The sequence below is a fragment of the Ptychodera flava genome, chromosome 8 (assembly GCF_041260155.1).
Source record: "Ptychodera flava strain L36383 chromosome 8, AS_Pfla_20210202, whole genome shotgun sequence".
NCBI classification, from domain to species: domain Eukaryota; kingdom Metazoa; phylum Hemichordata; class Enteropneusta; family Ptychoderidae; genus Ptychodera; species Ptychodera flava.
The window spans coordinates 33,134,785-33,151,079 of NC_091935.1; the positions used below are offsets into that span (position 1 = coordinate 33,134,785).

Here is a 16,295-nt window from a genome sequence, read left to right on the forward strand (position 1 = left end):
CCCCCCTCTATATGGTCAAAATTTTTCAAGTCCCCCCCCTAACTATCACAGGCCCGCTTATTTGTAAAGGATGTGAGCGCAGAAAAAATAAACATGTATAGTGCCGTTCCGCTCACAGGTGTTCAACACAACCTGTTTTAGCACTTTCTATAGTCATATTCCCAGGCAAGTTCTTTAAATGCATCAGTGAATTTTTAGATTTATTGGTCTAAAAGCCAACATGAGTTAATCCAACTCTGGCCAGGTCAATTGCTCCTGCTGAAGAGCACAAAAAATGACAATCATGAGAGAGTAGGAAAATTGTGAATTTTGGCTAATTGCCATATTGCACAGTGACCTACCAAAAATTTGTTTCAAAACTACAAGACATATATGGATTAGATGCTACTCAAAATTGACAACACTGGAAGGTAAAATGTTTCATCAAATAAATGTTTTATTCTCTGAAATTTTGGGTGTAATAATTTTAAATTTGTTTAAAAAATAAATAATTCCATTTGGTCACATATTTTTTCTTTTAGTCTTTACTGTTCAAAGTTTTACATCAGATTCTGTAACATTTTATAACAAGAATGTGAAAATTTAGAAAATCAAGCATGGTGACCCCATCTTTTTTCTTTAATACCCGTATTTGATTATTCTCATATGCCAGAATTCAAATATTTCTATGTGTTCTTCCATGTGTTGCTCTCTGGCCTGATCTTGTGTACAAGTATGTTTCACTGTCATGAGCATCATATGACCCAAACTCTTCTGCATGTACATCAGAGTCAGAGCTATCTCTTGCACTGATCAGGTATGCAGTGACAGTGACACTGCAGGAGGAGAGCATTAATGATAGTGACACTACCCGTAGGCAGTAGCTGTATTAACTTTGATAATTTTGGCAATATTTTTGTTCAGTTTTACAACTGCATTCTTGTTCTACTCCCTACAGCATGTTGAATTGTCTAGTATTCAGCTAATGCTATCACAGCCTATATATGTGTACCATGCATTAAAACACTGACAACTGACTGTCAGCCTGGACTCCAATTAAATTATCACCAAATACGTATTTATATTTATATATACAGGCTTTGTTGACAAACTAAATATTGTGTGTTTGTGCATGCTGTAGGGAGATAGCAGGAAACTATATTTGTTCCATTGCATAGAAATATTGCAGAAATCATTAACAGTTGCAGCTTCTGCCCAGGTTAGGAGGCTAAAGTTTGTTTTTTACGACAAACCACACATTTAGATTTTTTCGAGATACAAGTCATGAAATGTGACAAAAATGGTTCTAAATTTTGTTAAATTATTACTATGATGACATTAAAATGGTATTCATTTTTCATTGAATTATCTACAAAAACTTGGAATAGGAAAATGTAAAACACAAAAGGGAACCAAAAATTTCAAGTACCCCCCTACAGGTAGAGCAAAATTTTCAAGTCCCCCCCCTCTACTACCCCACAAAATTTTCGAATCCCCCCCCTGAATTCCTCCAGCCCCCCCTAATCGTTTTTTGTGAACGCAGCCTAAGTCCCCGCTAGACCGTCCGCACGGACTAAAACAAACAATGCAGTTGCCAAATATTCGACATACCGGTAGTTGTGTATTTAACCTACAGAATTGGCTGGACTGCCCGTGATTAATCCTGAACCGCTAATTACTTCCCAAATTAAGTTTGCATTGGCTGACAAATGCCAATACTGTGTAGACTGTAAGCCTCTGACTGAAATGAAAATAGTTTACTTGTGTCTAGTGACAATCTGCGTATAAAAATAGGTTTGACACACTATGACTATATAACTACACCTATGTATACACACACTGATGTTAACTAAGGTCGGGCGTTTCCCTGTGATTTTGCATGTCCGGTTACTTGGGTTTTTAACCAGCACATCCTGTCAATGCCTATTCAAATATAGTACAGTACACAACTATCCATATACATTCACCAGGAACTTGTTACACAAACTGGCACATGGGTGAAAGGTTACTTTGTATATAACGTCATTGCTCCATTGCTGAAATCTACGTGACTTTATATGAAAGTGTGCTTGAAAGTGAATAGACAGGCAGAACGTATCAAAGCGACATAATTTTATGAAAAAATGAACTTTCTCAAAAAATGATCCAATGCTACAGTTTGCTGCAAGCAATGAATGCTGGAAAGGAATTTTCCTGTCTAAAGTTTACACACTATATGGCCAACAAACATACTATCAAATGCAGCTCCAAAGTACACGTAATATAGCATGTGTGGAAACTCCCAAAGTTTTCCTATGATTTAAAATGTGATTGGTCTGGCAGGTTAAGTTATTTTTGGTCTCACCCAACATAAAAAGCCCATACATAGGCAATTAAGCAATGCAATACCACAGAGCATATCAACTACACTCATTATTATCAGATCAAAAGCACATATACAGTACTGCCTCAAATATTTTATCAATTATGGTATGAACTTTGCACACATTCAATTGAAATACCGGTATGTGCGCTTCACAGAAGCTCAGAAGAGAGTCACTATCAGTCATACTGAGTCTTGAGTGGAATATGGTGTTCTGTTTGCTGGTGATAATATGAGGTTATATTACTATAGGTTATTACAAGTATACTGCTAAGGATGCATTAGTGCTGTATCACCACCCCATGCGATCTGCAGGGTGATGATAGGTAACTTCTGTATGCGACCTTTGTGGCGTACTTGTAATAAGTACCTTATCATTACACATGTACAGTAACAATCATGACTTGGCAGAGTTGTAACTGTTTTGTATGATGTAACAAGAATTTCTTTCTGATTTATAGCAAGTATGGAATTTGACGTGCGTCTGATAGCCTGTGCAACTTACACATACAGAGCCTCAGATTATTCTGGCAAGCGTCCTATGGGGCTCTTGAAACCATCAAACGCACAGAGGTGACCGCAGAGTACACTGCACTTGTGGTGCCTGCAAATAATCAATGTTAGGGAATGCACATTCCATATGGCTTTTTTATGGCAAGCAAAATCCTATTGTTCTCGAGGGTATAATGATCAGCAAATTCCTCATATTTACTGAAGTGTAAATTTGTGTCCTTATGAGGAAACATGCTATATAAGAGTTCATGCTGGTAGGATATTACACAGGTAGATTTAAGTTGAGGGCAGTGTAACATTGTTTGAAAGTGATAAATGCTAGCCATCCATTCACTTTCAAGATATTTTTGCACATTTTCTGCGAGGGTAATGGTTGTCATTGTGAAAGAACTCATACGTGGTGCCAGTATGACTCCTGAACGCTATATGGTACATCAGAAACTTGATAACATTCAGCAAACCACTCATAATCTGAACAATTAGTGAATGACACAAAAACTCAACAATTGTGCTGAACCTTCAATATGTTTACCTGTGTAATTGGTGGGTCAAGGGAGGCATACCAGATATACACTGTACGGTATGGAGACAAAATTTAGTAATAATTTTCTTACACATCAGTAGTACAGGCAAGTTCTCAAATTTACTGTCTTGGACATGTGTTGATCACCTTTGATGGATTTCCAGCACTTGGCTTTATTGTGTCAGCCCACATGTCAAATTAGCCGTATTTGTCCCTCAAAGTTGTTACTACAGTATGATAAAAGCAGGAAAGGTGACCTGAGGTCACATTAGAAAAGATGTGTAGGTGTGTCCTGGACAACCCAACTTGTTATTGTCCATGCAACATTAAAACATGCCAGTGATAAAGATGCTAGCATAATAACATAGGGCCAAAGTCCCTGAAGCTACTATAGACATGGATACAAAATTAAGTATTTCCTGACTGTATGAAATTATCTCACTAAGGTCATCCTAGGGACCTGTAAACCAAATATTTAAGCTGTCTGACCAGCGGTTTTGAAAAAACAAGCAACCCAACAGTTGACAGAGCTTTGCTGTGTTATGTAGAGAAATACTTTTTGTGACACATGTATTGATGAAGAAGGTGGATATCTTTGAATATCTTAGATTTTTGGTCAGGATGGCCTGACCAAAAATGGCAAAATTAGCTGCAAAAATACCAAATTGATGATTTCATCATAATTTCAATATATTACATTGAGATAAAGCCTAGGAACCTGTATAACAAATATCAAAGCTATCAGATGAATAACTTTTGAGAAACAAGTATTTTGACCAAAAATGGCAAAAACTGACCCAAAAATACAAAAATTGAAGATTTCATCAAATTTCAATATATCACACTAAGACAACCCCTAGGGACCTGTATACCAAATATCAAAGGTATCAGACAAGTCCTTTTTGAGAAACACATTTTTTGACCAAAAGTGGCAAAAATTGCATCAAAAATACAAAATTGTAGATTTCGTCATATATTCAATATATCATATTTAGTTCATCTGTAGGAACCTGTATACCAAATATCAAAGCTGTCAGACGAGCGGTTTTGATGAAATAAAGTTTTGACCAAAAATGACAAAAAAATTTCTTAAAAATACAGATTTGCATATTTCATCACAATTTGAACAAATCTAAGTTGGGTTATCCCTAAGGACCTGTCTACCAAATATCAAAGCTGTCAGACGAGCGGTTTGATGAAATAAAGTTTTGACCAAAAACGACAAAACAATTCCTTAAAAATACAGATTTGCATATTTCATCACAATTTGAACAAATCTAAGTTGGGTTATCCCTAGGGACCTGTATACCAAATAACAAAGCTGTCTGACCAGCGGTTATGAAGAAGAAGATTTTTTACCAAAAACGCCTTTTTTGGTGCTAATTTGCATATTTTCAACAATATCAAAAAATTAAAAAAAATTTTTATCACAATCATATTTTTCATCTACACAACAAATATCAAATCAGTAAGTACTGTGGTTCTCAAGATATTTGAGTGGACGGACGCCTCACAAACGGACATACATGTACATACATACATACATACATACAGACTGACGCCGGACGGATACAAATCCCAATAGCTTCTATAGACTATAGTCTATAGTAGCTAAAAATGAATCAGTCTACTGGTTGTGAGTTTTGCTACGGCAGTTTGTCAGTGTTTGTCAATCAATCAATGTGTATACCTCAGGCTCTGTGCTTTTCACCATCATAATGCTGTAAGCTTGATCAGTGACTGAGAATTTTTTCACTAAAATGTGTATACACAATAGCAAACATATGGTAGACTTGCTGTAAGGTTTATTCCTTCAATATAGTCAACAAACACAGACTTGGTGAAAGTCCGTAAGTGTACTTCCACTATCCCAGCAACCAAACTTTGAGTGAAACCAACACCATGTTCCACAAACAAGAAATACCAGCAATAAATCTACATGAAGTACAAAGTACTAAACTACAAGACAAGGAGTGTTTTCCAATACATTAGTAATACCCACGGATTAGCCTTGGTGACCTACCCTAAAGTAGGTACCCCCATACATGTAGGGCGTTGGGCGGGCACATTGCTTTGTTAAAAATATGTAAAGCATTGAAGTGCCCGCCCCAGCCTACATGTATGGGGGTACCTACTACCGTAAAAATTAAATGTGAAATGTGATATGATGGACAACAGTAAAAGTAATCATGAGCTGTTATCAAGGTAGAAATTAAAAACATAACATGCAAGATGCAAAGAAGGGTATTGTAGAGTTTTTCAGACTTCAAGCACAGTACAGTTCTAATACTATAATAATCCAGACATTTTCAGAGATCATACTTGTCTCATGCCTTTTAATCTTGAATTTGATTTTATGATGAAGTTTCTGAAATGATATAAGACAACAGCTCAACCCCAGGGGTACTCTTGATATTTTCTTGTGGGGGTTGTGCCGCCTGAGTTGCAAACATATACATGTATATTCCAAAACTACAACCCATTATTAGGGATTTCTTTGACAAATTTTGGGAATTTTCACCTTTATCGTGTTAGATGTGAAGGTTTTTCTAAAGCATGGCACATTTGCTTTTTATCAACCACTATTTAGAGGCTTTTCAGACGAAAAATCAACCCATGTTTAGGGATTTTTTTCAGAAAATCGATCCATGTTTAGCAATTTTTTCGTGAAAAAGTGATCCATTCGAGCGGCATATACCCGTATACATGTACCTTTTCTATGGGAGTATCCCCTCTGCCCCCGGGGAGATCAACAAGTCCTGGACTGAGTTTTTGACCAAAAGCTGCAGTTTTAACCCCTATGGTTTTCAAGAAGGAGATCAAGACTTCACACAGGGTGAACATGGATGCTGCAGACAGGGTCACAACAAGGAGTCATCTTGTAATTATTATGGCTCTTATACCCTGGGAGCATCCTTTAAAAATCTTCAGGAAAGACACCATTTTCGATGCAGTTTTCTTTTTTACCAGTACAAATTAAGAATGAGATTATTGCAATAGTTATTATTGTTTTCACTTTTACTGCAAAATACTTTCTCTTTCACTTTTGGTATTTTCTTGGTATGAAGGTAGCCCTACACCTCAAGTGTACTATCTTTGTACAGATGAGATATCATGAACCAAGTAGACTTTGTTCAAGCAGTTTACATGTAAAGTTTTGCTTTTTCACAATTAAAACATCTCCATATTTAATAATATGGGTGGAAATTGTCGTATCTAAAACTTCTGTAAAGACAAGTGCAATTGTCCAAAAGGTGACTAGCACTTAAATCTATTGGGCGTGGACAGCTAGACATTTGACAAAATTTGTAAACGTTTTATGGCCAGTATTGAAGCTAACTGGAAATGTTGAACCACAGCAGAGTTGCGCGTAGATTACTTTGAATTTTTCAAGCTTTGTTTGGAATGACCTTCACTCTATGGCAAAGTATGAAGTTTTGATCAACAATTCTGCAAATGTTGAAGACAAACTTAGATCACAAGCATTGGGAACGCAGTTCAAAAAAAAAGACCCCCATTCTTTCTTTATACCACATCGACGATGCCAAGCACCTGTGTTTAGACCCCGGGTTTAGACATAGACCCTCCAGAAATGGTTTAGAAAATTTGCTGATTGCTAAAGCAGTTTGTTTCTAATGTTTGCACATATACTGAACTGCTTGTAAGTCAGGGTAGTACACCTACATAATTCATGAAACAGTTACTATGCTGGTGGCCTTCAAGACTGAATGCCATATGGTGTTGTCATTAATTTCTACACCAGTCTGCTGGTTACTGTCAGATTATTCAAATAAAGTGCACACAGAGTTTGAGTTTGCGATATGTTACATTGCAAGTATACACACTGTTTGTCTGATTTTCTGAAATACAAACATTGGGCAATTAAGGATTTAAATTTGAAAACCATTCAGTTTCATTATTGTTCCAGTCACATCAGTCTGTGACCCATTATTGACAATTACCTAAGATGGCATAATCAAGAAATGGAAGGGCTGTCATTTACACACCATTCCACATTTGTTACAAACCTTCTTATTGTTAAATCACTGCTGATCATATGCCAGCAAAGATAATGTTACTATGGTGATAGGCCACAATTCAAATGTTTAGAAAGTCATTTGGTTGTCATGGTGACATCAGGATGAAGAAAACTACAGCCATTTACACTGTGTCAGTCTTTATCTTATCTATACACGTACATGGTTTTCCGTAACTGTGGCATATGTTACACAATTATAAAAAGAGAGCAGCACCCCCTCCTCACTCTTTGTCATACATGTTGGTTTAATTCCGTGACCCCTCTACGGAGTTGCTCCTACCAAGTTTTAAGGAGTTGTCATGAAAAGCATTACATTATAGATGACAGCTTGTGTGACCTTTCATTTAGAACATTCAGGCGAATCATCTACTGTCAGTTCACAGACAATAACCTACTTTTACCATTTTTGTTCTGGATTGTGACATGAAATAACATTTAAAATTGTAAAAAAATTCCTTTTTGGTGGTATATGTAGTCTTAAAGGCAATGATTATAATTCTACCATGATGGCAGATGAAAGAATACGAACAATTTTTCAAGGATGATGAACAATCATTGACACCAAAAAATGGCATAAGATTTTTGGTATATACACTGGAAGTGTAGGCGGTTTGCTAAAATGCAACTGAGCAAAATGTGTGACTTTTACACATCTTCTGATGCAGGTGTTCATCAATTTTAAGAAATGTTTCAGCAATTTTTTTGTGATTGACCAAACACAGCTGGTGACCACTAGCTTCTTAGAGTCCTCCCATCAGACACATTAAATTCCTATGTTGGGTCTATTATGATTTTTTATTACATGACAATCTACAAAACACATTTTTGTTTTTTCCATGTAATTTGAAATGAACATGATATTGACAAAAACTGAAGAATTACTGAACTTTCACAGCAAACTGTGCATATAATATGTTTACAAATGTTTATTCATAAAACTAAACAACAATGCAGCTATGCTGTTGAAGTACATGTACATGTCCTTGTCAGAGTCAAGATCGGACAGTCATAAAGCAGCATCAATTACATACATTTTGTACAAATTGGTTTCCCCCATCAATTGAGGAAAAAAACAGGAGGTTAATTAACATGGTTATGAATAATTTGCATATTCCTGTATCATGCAAAGAAATTGTGTGTGCTTATTACCATACGAATGGATCACCAAACAAACCCAAAAGGGATGACCTTGGTCCTGTAAAAATTGCTAAGACAATATTGTGAGTGAACCACTGCATCCACATTGCACCCTTGATGCACCAGCTACACATTGTGGCAACCTGACTTTTTTATGGTGCCTAAACCAAAACAATAACATTCGCAGATTGCTTTGCACCATGCATGCCAGAAGTTTTCATGAGTTTGCAGTGCTCTCATTATCCCTTTGACCAAAGCAGGCCAGTGGCCACCGCTGGCCTACATTGTGCTGTTGATATCTGTACGATAGTTCAGCAGGCTAGTGGAGTCTTGCTGTGGATCCGTAGCTCTACCACTCCCTTTGTTGGTTGTGTTGGGGGAGTGGGGCCTCAACACAACCAGCAAAGGGAGTGGTAGGGCTACGGATCCGCAGCAAGTGGAGTCAAGACTGCACTTGGAATTCTCTTCAATAAATACCTCTTTTTAGACTAGTTATGCGTTGTTGGGGTCAAGTCGCAGGTGGGTGATTCATTTCCGGCCTGCTGCATACCTCAATAACAACCTTCCACTGTAAGCAAGACTGAGAGACATTCGCTGCGTGAGGCATGTAGTGAGTTACAGTGATGACTGAACTACATGAAACACATGCAACACAGACAGTATTATCAATCTTTGGTTGATACATTTGCATCGGAATATCTCTGATACATATATGCATTCCAAACGTACACAGACATAGTGCGTCACATTGGATAACCTTTATCACCACACTAGTGATATGAAAAACAGCTAAGAAAGTTTTCTGCTATTAAAAGTAAGGAATAGCGTAAGGCCTGACTGAGGAGTTTCTTACTTTGGAGTGGTTTGGATAATGTCAGAAGGTCATTTACCCAGTAATACCTGGCAACTATGAAATTGTCAAAACATTTGGCATTTTGCCGAAACGTGTAGCAAACTGAAATGTAAAGCAAATATTTATCAATGAATTCATGCTCCTTTATTTTTACATATTGCACTCTCCCATCTCTATAGGTCTCCAGCCTTCTTCTTCCACCTTACAGTAAAATGATGTTGGAGGTAAAGGTGAAAGGTCAGTCTGGTTGCTTGGTAACTTGGTAATCTACAAAATCCCTAGAGTGATTAATTATATCAAACATCTTTCAAGCAGGACTGACCCTGAACAAATCACTTTAGTTTGAAGAGCTTTTACTGCACACCAACTCTTTGAGGAAAGTCTCGGCAGCTTGGAAAGTCTAAGCAGCTCTGGTCCCTACCCTATCGTGTGGTTCCATTACTTTGAAATTTGATTGTAATCAGAGGATGGAATTTTAATACTGGTGAACCGGGTCCTAGTTTGAATGTAAATTATAAACCACTTTATGGCTCCAGCCAATTACTAGGCTGCAGAACGACAAAGCACATAATATTTGTTATACGGAGAGGATGATGTTTTTGTCCAGAATCTGTCTTAATTGATTCAAAATTCAGTCATGACCTTGACACATAGGCCTAGCGCATGACGCTTGACATAATTTTTGAGTTAATATACCAAAACTGTGGAGAGGTCATGAAGGGTGATGTTCTGACAAAAAGTTTATTCTGATGGTCTTGTATAACACAAAACAATGTCAATGACTGACTTCAGAGAAAAGCTGCTAGTGTAACAGTCAATGGTCATACAACCTGCAATGACACTTTCAAGTACAATATCATAATTTTTACTGAGTGAAAATGCAAGCAAGTCTTCCATCCTCCGAGCAAATTTGTAACTTTGACTTAAAAATGTGCTTTATACACACATAGGAAAAGCAGCAAAATCATAAAGTTCCGTTCTTTTTTTGTTTGTTTTCAAAAGGTAACTCTGAAAGTATTTCACTGTAATATAAATTTATTCAGCTAATGTTGGAGGCTGAAAGTGTGACAATAAAACAGCTTGCTGTTGTTAGTACTATGAGGGTTTTATGCCAAAAATTAGAGATCTGTTTCTGGTTCTTGATATTTATCAAATATGGTGTCATAATGCAGTTTCACAGTTATTTGTTTAGATACAGAGGTCACGCCACGTACCTGCCTCAAAGAATTCCAGCCTGGTGACAAAATATGACAAGGAAACTTATTTGAAATATTTGTACTGTCATGTAGGTCATTTACCCCACACTCATCATGACCTGAGTTCAATTAGTCTAGAACATTCTCAAGGTCACTGCCCTTAATGACCTCACAACCTTGAATTCAATTAGTCATGTTTGGAATGTTCTGGAAAGTTGATTAGTTGTGTAAGGGAGATAATTTTAGAACAGTAATTAGCATGTCAATAAAAGTTCTAGATTGTTCTTATATGCCTTTATAAAAGGGACGTGCACAGCTTCCAGTCAGACTTTTGGGATCGTGTCTCTTGTGTGTTACTAAACTCCAGCAGTAGTCATTCTCAAGACCTTTCAAGACCTTCACTGCCAACGCTGGATTTGTACTGTGGACTTTGTGCAGCTTCAAGCCTGCAAGGACTGTTCATTCATCCAACTGACTGTTACAACTCTGAGACTGGAGCTTTGCCGTCCCAGCTGAGATAAGTAATCTGTACACTTTTAAAGCTTGTACTCTATCCCTGACTTAGCAATTAGTTTTATTTTCGTAATAAATTTTGTTTAAACGTTAACTGCTGAGTTCACCCTTTTGTTCGTTTTCTCTGCACGTAACAAAATTGGGGGCTCGTCCGGGATACGAATATTTTGAGCCGTTTGACAACATTTTGCCTACCTTTTCAAAACTACTGTATACTGTGAACTCAGCGAAATTCAATCATGGCGGAATTCAAGCCAGACGAATTTATGGATGACCTTGATCAGGACACATTTAATTCCCTCAGAAAAGACAACCTCATAGCACTGGCCAATTTCCTTAAAGTAGATGTCAAAAGATCTATGCGCAAGCGAGAAATCCTTTTCAAGATTACATTTGTAAAAGAAAGATTTTTCTTTGAAAAATTTTCTTTTTTTGAAGAGGGGGTGTGTCATGTAGGTCATTTACCCCACACTCATCATGACCTGAGTTCAATTAGTCTAGAACATTCTCAAGGTCACTGCCCTTAATGACCTCACAACCTTGAATTCAATTAGTCATGTTTGGAATGTTCTGGAAAGTTGATTAGTTGTGTAAGGGAGATAATTTTAGAACAGTAATTAGCATGTCAATAAAAGTTCTAGATTTTTCTTATATGCCTTTATAAAAGGGACGTGCACAGCTTCCAGTCAGACTTTTGGGATCGCAGTGTTCTCCCCAGGATTTTTTTACAAGAGGGCGAAGACGTGGTGCGAAGCCGTTGGAGCTTTTGAAAAACAGAGATTAAAATGGTGTTATTTGGTGGCACTTGGGGAGTATTTTTTTCAGATTTTTTTCGTATAAAAAACTCACAGGAAAAGAAATCTGAGACGTTGTTCCACAACTTTTATTCCAGTTCAGTGATTTCAATGATTTCAATGATTACATTTTTTGAAAACGAAAACATAAGCTTAGCGACAGACATACATTTATTCATCGATGTCAAAATTATAGCACTCAGTTGTTCTCATTCTCCGGCGGAGCCTAAAAATAGGTCGTTTTGCTTTGGGAAGGAATACACAAGCGAAATTCTAACCTCCTATAAAAACTTCAGTGTACTCTGCTGTCCTTGGTTCGGCTCAAGCTCCTTGGCATGTTTACTCAGCTATAAAGTCGGTTACCTAATGCACGGTCCCTATGGAGGGACCGTGGCTAACGATACGTTACGGCCTGAGCCATGCAAACATGGCTGCCATCGATGAGTTGCACATGGGCTTATGATCTCGGATGACATCACAAACTCGCGAGATTTGCAAGATCGATGAGAATTACGTTTGCAGCCTGCAGGATCGACGATCACGCTTGCATTTTGCTTGTAAATCACTGTCAACTTTTTTTCCCGTACATTTTATTGTTTTATTTTTCAAAAAAAATAATCTTTTTCATTTCTGGCAAGGGGGCGCTCGGAATTTACAAGAGGGCGCCACGCCCCTGTTACCTTATTCAGGGAGAACACTGGATCGTGTCTCTTGTGTGTTACTAAACTCCAGCAGTAGTCATTCTCAAGACCTTTCAAGACCTTCACTGCCAACGCTGGATTTGTACTGTGGACTTTGTGCAGCTTCAAGCCTGCAAGGACTGTTCATTCATCCAACTGACTGTTACAACTCTGAGACTGGAGCTTTGCCGTCCCAGCTGAGATAAGTAATCTGTACACTTTTAAAGCTTGTACTCTATCCCTGACTTAGCAATTAGTTTTATTTTCGTAATAAATTTTGTTTTAAACGTTAACTGCTGAGTTCACCCTTTTGTTCGTTTTCTCTGCACGTAATTGTACAAACACAGAATGGCTGATTGTGACTGTCTCGCGATGCATTTTCATGAAAGGACAAATTTTGCTAGAAACACACAAAACCATGGTCTTAGACTGCATTAGGCTAGTTAAGTTGTGATAGAATTAGGCTAAAGAAATTAAAAGAAGCTTGGAATATTTAGTTCTCAGATCTTGATAAAGAGGACATATACAGAAATGAAATTAGTCTTTAATATTATCATACATGTACTTGCAGTAATTGCAAAGTTTTCCCACACATTCATTTCCTGATCCATTATCTCATTTACATGTAATGTATACTGTATTGTGCTAATATTTTATCAGGGGTGTATAGATAATCTTTTACAATACATCTTACCTGTAATTCTCTCTCAAAAAAATGTATTTAAAATTTCTATTAAAGTTGCTTTAAAAAGTGTTTATGATTATATTTCCATTTTCAGCCATGATGGCATTAGATTACTGTCAGTGTAACACGACATATGGGGGAGGGATTCTTTAGTATTTTTAGTTCGCGTAGATGTCTTTCTCTGACTCAAAACACTTCTTTTTCTCTGTTTGCCATTTGTCTGTCTGTTATTATTCATTCACTATATTGTGAATCATAAGGTTGTTTGTTAGCTTTTCGTTTGGGAACGCTAAGCTTATCTGTGCTTTTTGTCGAAAACAACTTGGGAGGGGGATAAAAAAACGATAAAGTGAAACCGGATCCGGACAATAACCGACACTTATACAAAACTTCGGAAAACAAGAAGTGCATTCAGAACGTAAACTGATCAAACGCATTCTTCGTTGTTGTCAAAAATGGCTAGGTTTAATCCTGAGATACGCCTTTGCCACTGCAACACGCCCCCCCCCCCCCAAGGAAAGCCAGCTACTACTACGTGCGCCCGGATCTCGGGATTATTGTGTACACAGGACATAAACCTACATTCCGGCGTACCACAGGGTTATCCACTGTCCCGATCAATGATAGCCCTTACGTCGAACGAACTTACTAGACTATACGGTATACCCACACTCTAACCTCATATTTCACGGTAGGACCAACGTAGCCCCGAAGGAGACGGAATCAGATGTTGCACCACAGGGGAGCCAGGAAGAACAAACAAACAAACAAACAAATAAACAACAAAAATAAATAAAAAATATACAAACATACAGACAAACATAAACAATATCATGAATAAATAAACATACAAACAGATAAACATCTATTCATATTTATATTCTATCTATCTATCTCTCTCTATATCTCTCTCTATATCTCTCTCTCTATCTATCTATCTATCTATCTATTATATATATATATATATATTATATATATATATATATATATGTGTGTGTGTGTGTGTGTGTGTGTGTGTGTGTGTGTGTGTAAGAGACTGAAATAATTGACTGAACCGCTCATGCCACACATTCTACCACGGCGGTATCACTCTTCCCTATAGGAAGAGTGATACCGCCGTGGTAGAATGTGTGGCATGAGCGGTTCAGTCAATTATTTCAGTCTCTTACACACACACACACACACACACACACACACACACACACACACATATATATATATATATATATATATATATATATATAATAGATAGATAGATAGATAGATAGATAGATAGAGAGAGAGATATAGAGAGAGATATAGAGAGAGATAGATAGATAGAATATAAATATGAATAGATGTTTATCTGTTTGTATGTTTATTTATTCATGATATTGTTTGTTTATGTTTGTCTGTATGTTTGTATATTTTTTGTTTATTTATTTTTGTTGTTTATTTGTTTGTTTGTTTGTTTGTTCTTCCTGGCTCCCCTGTGGTTGCACCGCGGCGCAATGTGTGGCAGCACCCCTGGCAGCACAGTCGTTTGGTGGGCTATTCAGCTCTGGGACTATTCGCCCCATAGACGGGTGTCTTGCTTCTGTACACTCGATAGACGAGTACTCGTCTATGGGGCGAATAGTCCCAGAGCTGAATAGCCCACGAGAGACTGTGGTGGCAGTTGGTAAACATGAACCTTAATCCGTGATACGCGTAATCGGTATGTCTTCCGCAAGACCAGTTTTTACCTTAATTTGCGTTTGGCTAACATGCTCTATTAACCTCCCGAGAACACAATCTGAATTTGCGAGAAACAACATACTTGACTAGACTCGTCCCGAGTCTGGGCATACAGAGATCAGAGTAATCAATTTGAAGTACTAGATATACCACTTCTGGCACACGGCAGGCTGTTGCGTATATAGTGGCGGAGCTACGGTTTAATACGGTGCTAGGCCAGCCGGTAAATGCTGCCGAGAAAAGCCAAGCGACTGAAGCCAGTCTAATACTTGACCTGATAGGACAGCATGACAACTGTTTCAGAAAGTCAACCGCGGACTACAACAATGTCCATCATGTGTTACGAATACATCCCGGGACGATTGACATGATCATGGGACCGCGGACCTGGCTCCCACCCCCGGATGCTGAGCACGGCGTTCAGTGAGGACTGTTCCAACCATACTGAGTGACATATGAACGAACAGAGTACAATAACTATGTGTCATGTACTTACAAAAAACTTGTACACTTGGTCTAGCCTTGCCTCATGATCGCGATACCTACAGCATTCCTCATTTCAATCCGGTCAGTCGATAAAACTTAGGCCAACTTCGAAGTCGTGATTACGTCGATTACCATGTTATTGAATTTGAATCACTGAGAGATAACCTTTTGGACGGACGACCTTCCTTCCTTATATGGTGGCGCATAAATTTGCATTAAAATCATGTGTACTGTCGTGTGAAAATTTGAACGGTCAGTCTCTTTCTTCATCCAACATGTTTGGTAGTGTCCGTGTGGAGTGAATGTGAAAGGACAAAGATAGGGCAACGCCCAACGCCGCAAGTTTTGGCTAAAGGGGTCATTCTCTCCAGTAAAAGTTACCAGTCCGTCTGACACAACGCAACGCACGCCCATTACGCAGGGAACTCTGGCTTCTTGTTTGTTTGTTACTGTAAAGTGCGTTTATTTGTGACGTATGATATTTCCATATACTATATAGAACCAATAAAGAATTGTATTTGTGTTCACGTTTTCAATAAAAAATAGTGTTTGTTTGTTTCTTTTTATTTGTCTGTTTGTTTGTTTGTTTGTTTGTTTGTTTGTTTGTTTACAAGTATAGTCAATATATGATGCATTACAAAGATCTGATACAAATGTTGTTGTTGTTGTTTTTATTTGGTAATGAAATTGGATAACACAGGTATTTTCTTTTCGCTGATTCATTTCTACCGTTAACCTTCTAAATAATTGTAAAATAAATTAATACAATTAATTAGAGAGCTTCCAAGGCTACGCTTTAATGAGTTTCCAAGAAGATCG

The 16,295-nt window shown here is 37.6% G+C and overlaps 1 protein-coding gene and 1 long non-coding RNA gene across 2 annotated transcripts in view; one reads left to right on the forward strand and one right to left on the reverse strand.

Annotated features, from left to right (window-relative positions):
- The window catches only part of LOC139139129 (uncharacterized), a 68,710-nt gene extending 58,677 nt beyond the window's left edge, over positions 1–10,033 (forward strand). Inside the window, exon 3 of the long non-coding RNA XR_011553728.1 lies at positions 9,586–10,033. This is a non-coding gene — a long non-coding RNA (uncharacterized lncRNA). The remainder of the gene's footprint in view (positions 1–9,585) is intronic.
- Positions 1–15,677, reverse strand: part of LOC139139126 (receptor-type tyrosine-protein phosphatase F-like) — a 63,310-nt gene extending 47,633 nt beyond the window's left edge. The window contains exon 1 of the mRNA XM_070707922.1: positions 15,487–15,677. The gene's annotated coding sequence lies outside the window, so the exon portion shown is untranslated. The remainder of the gene's footprint in view (positions 1–15,486) is intronic.
- Positions 15,678–16,295: the final 618 nt, after the last annotated feature.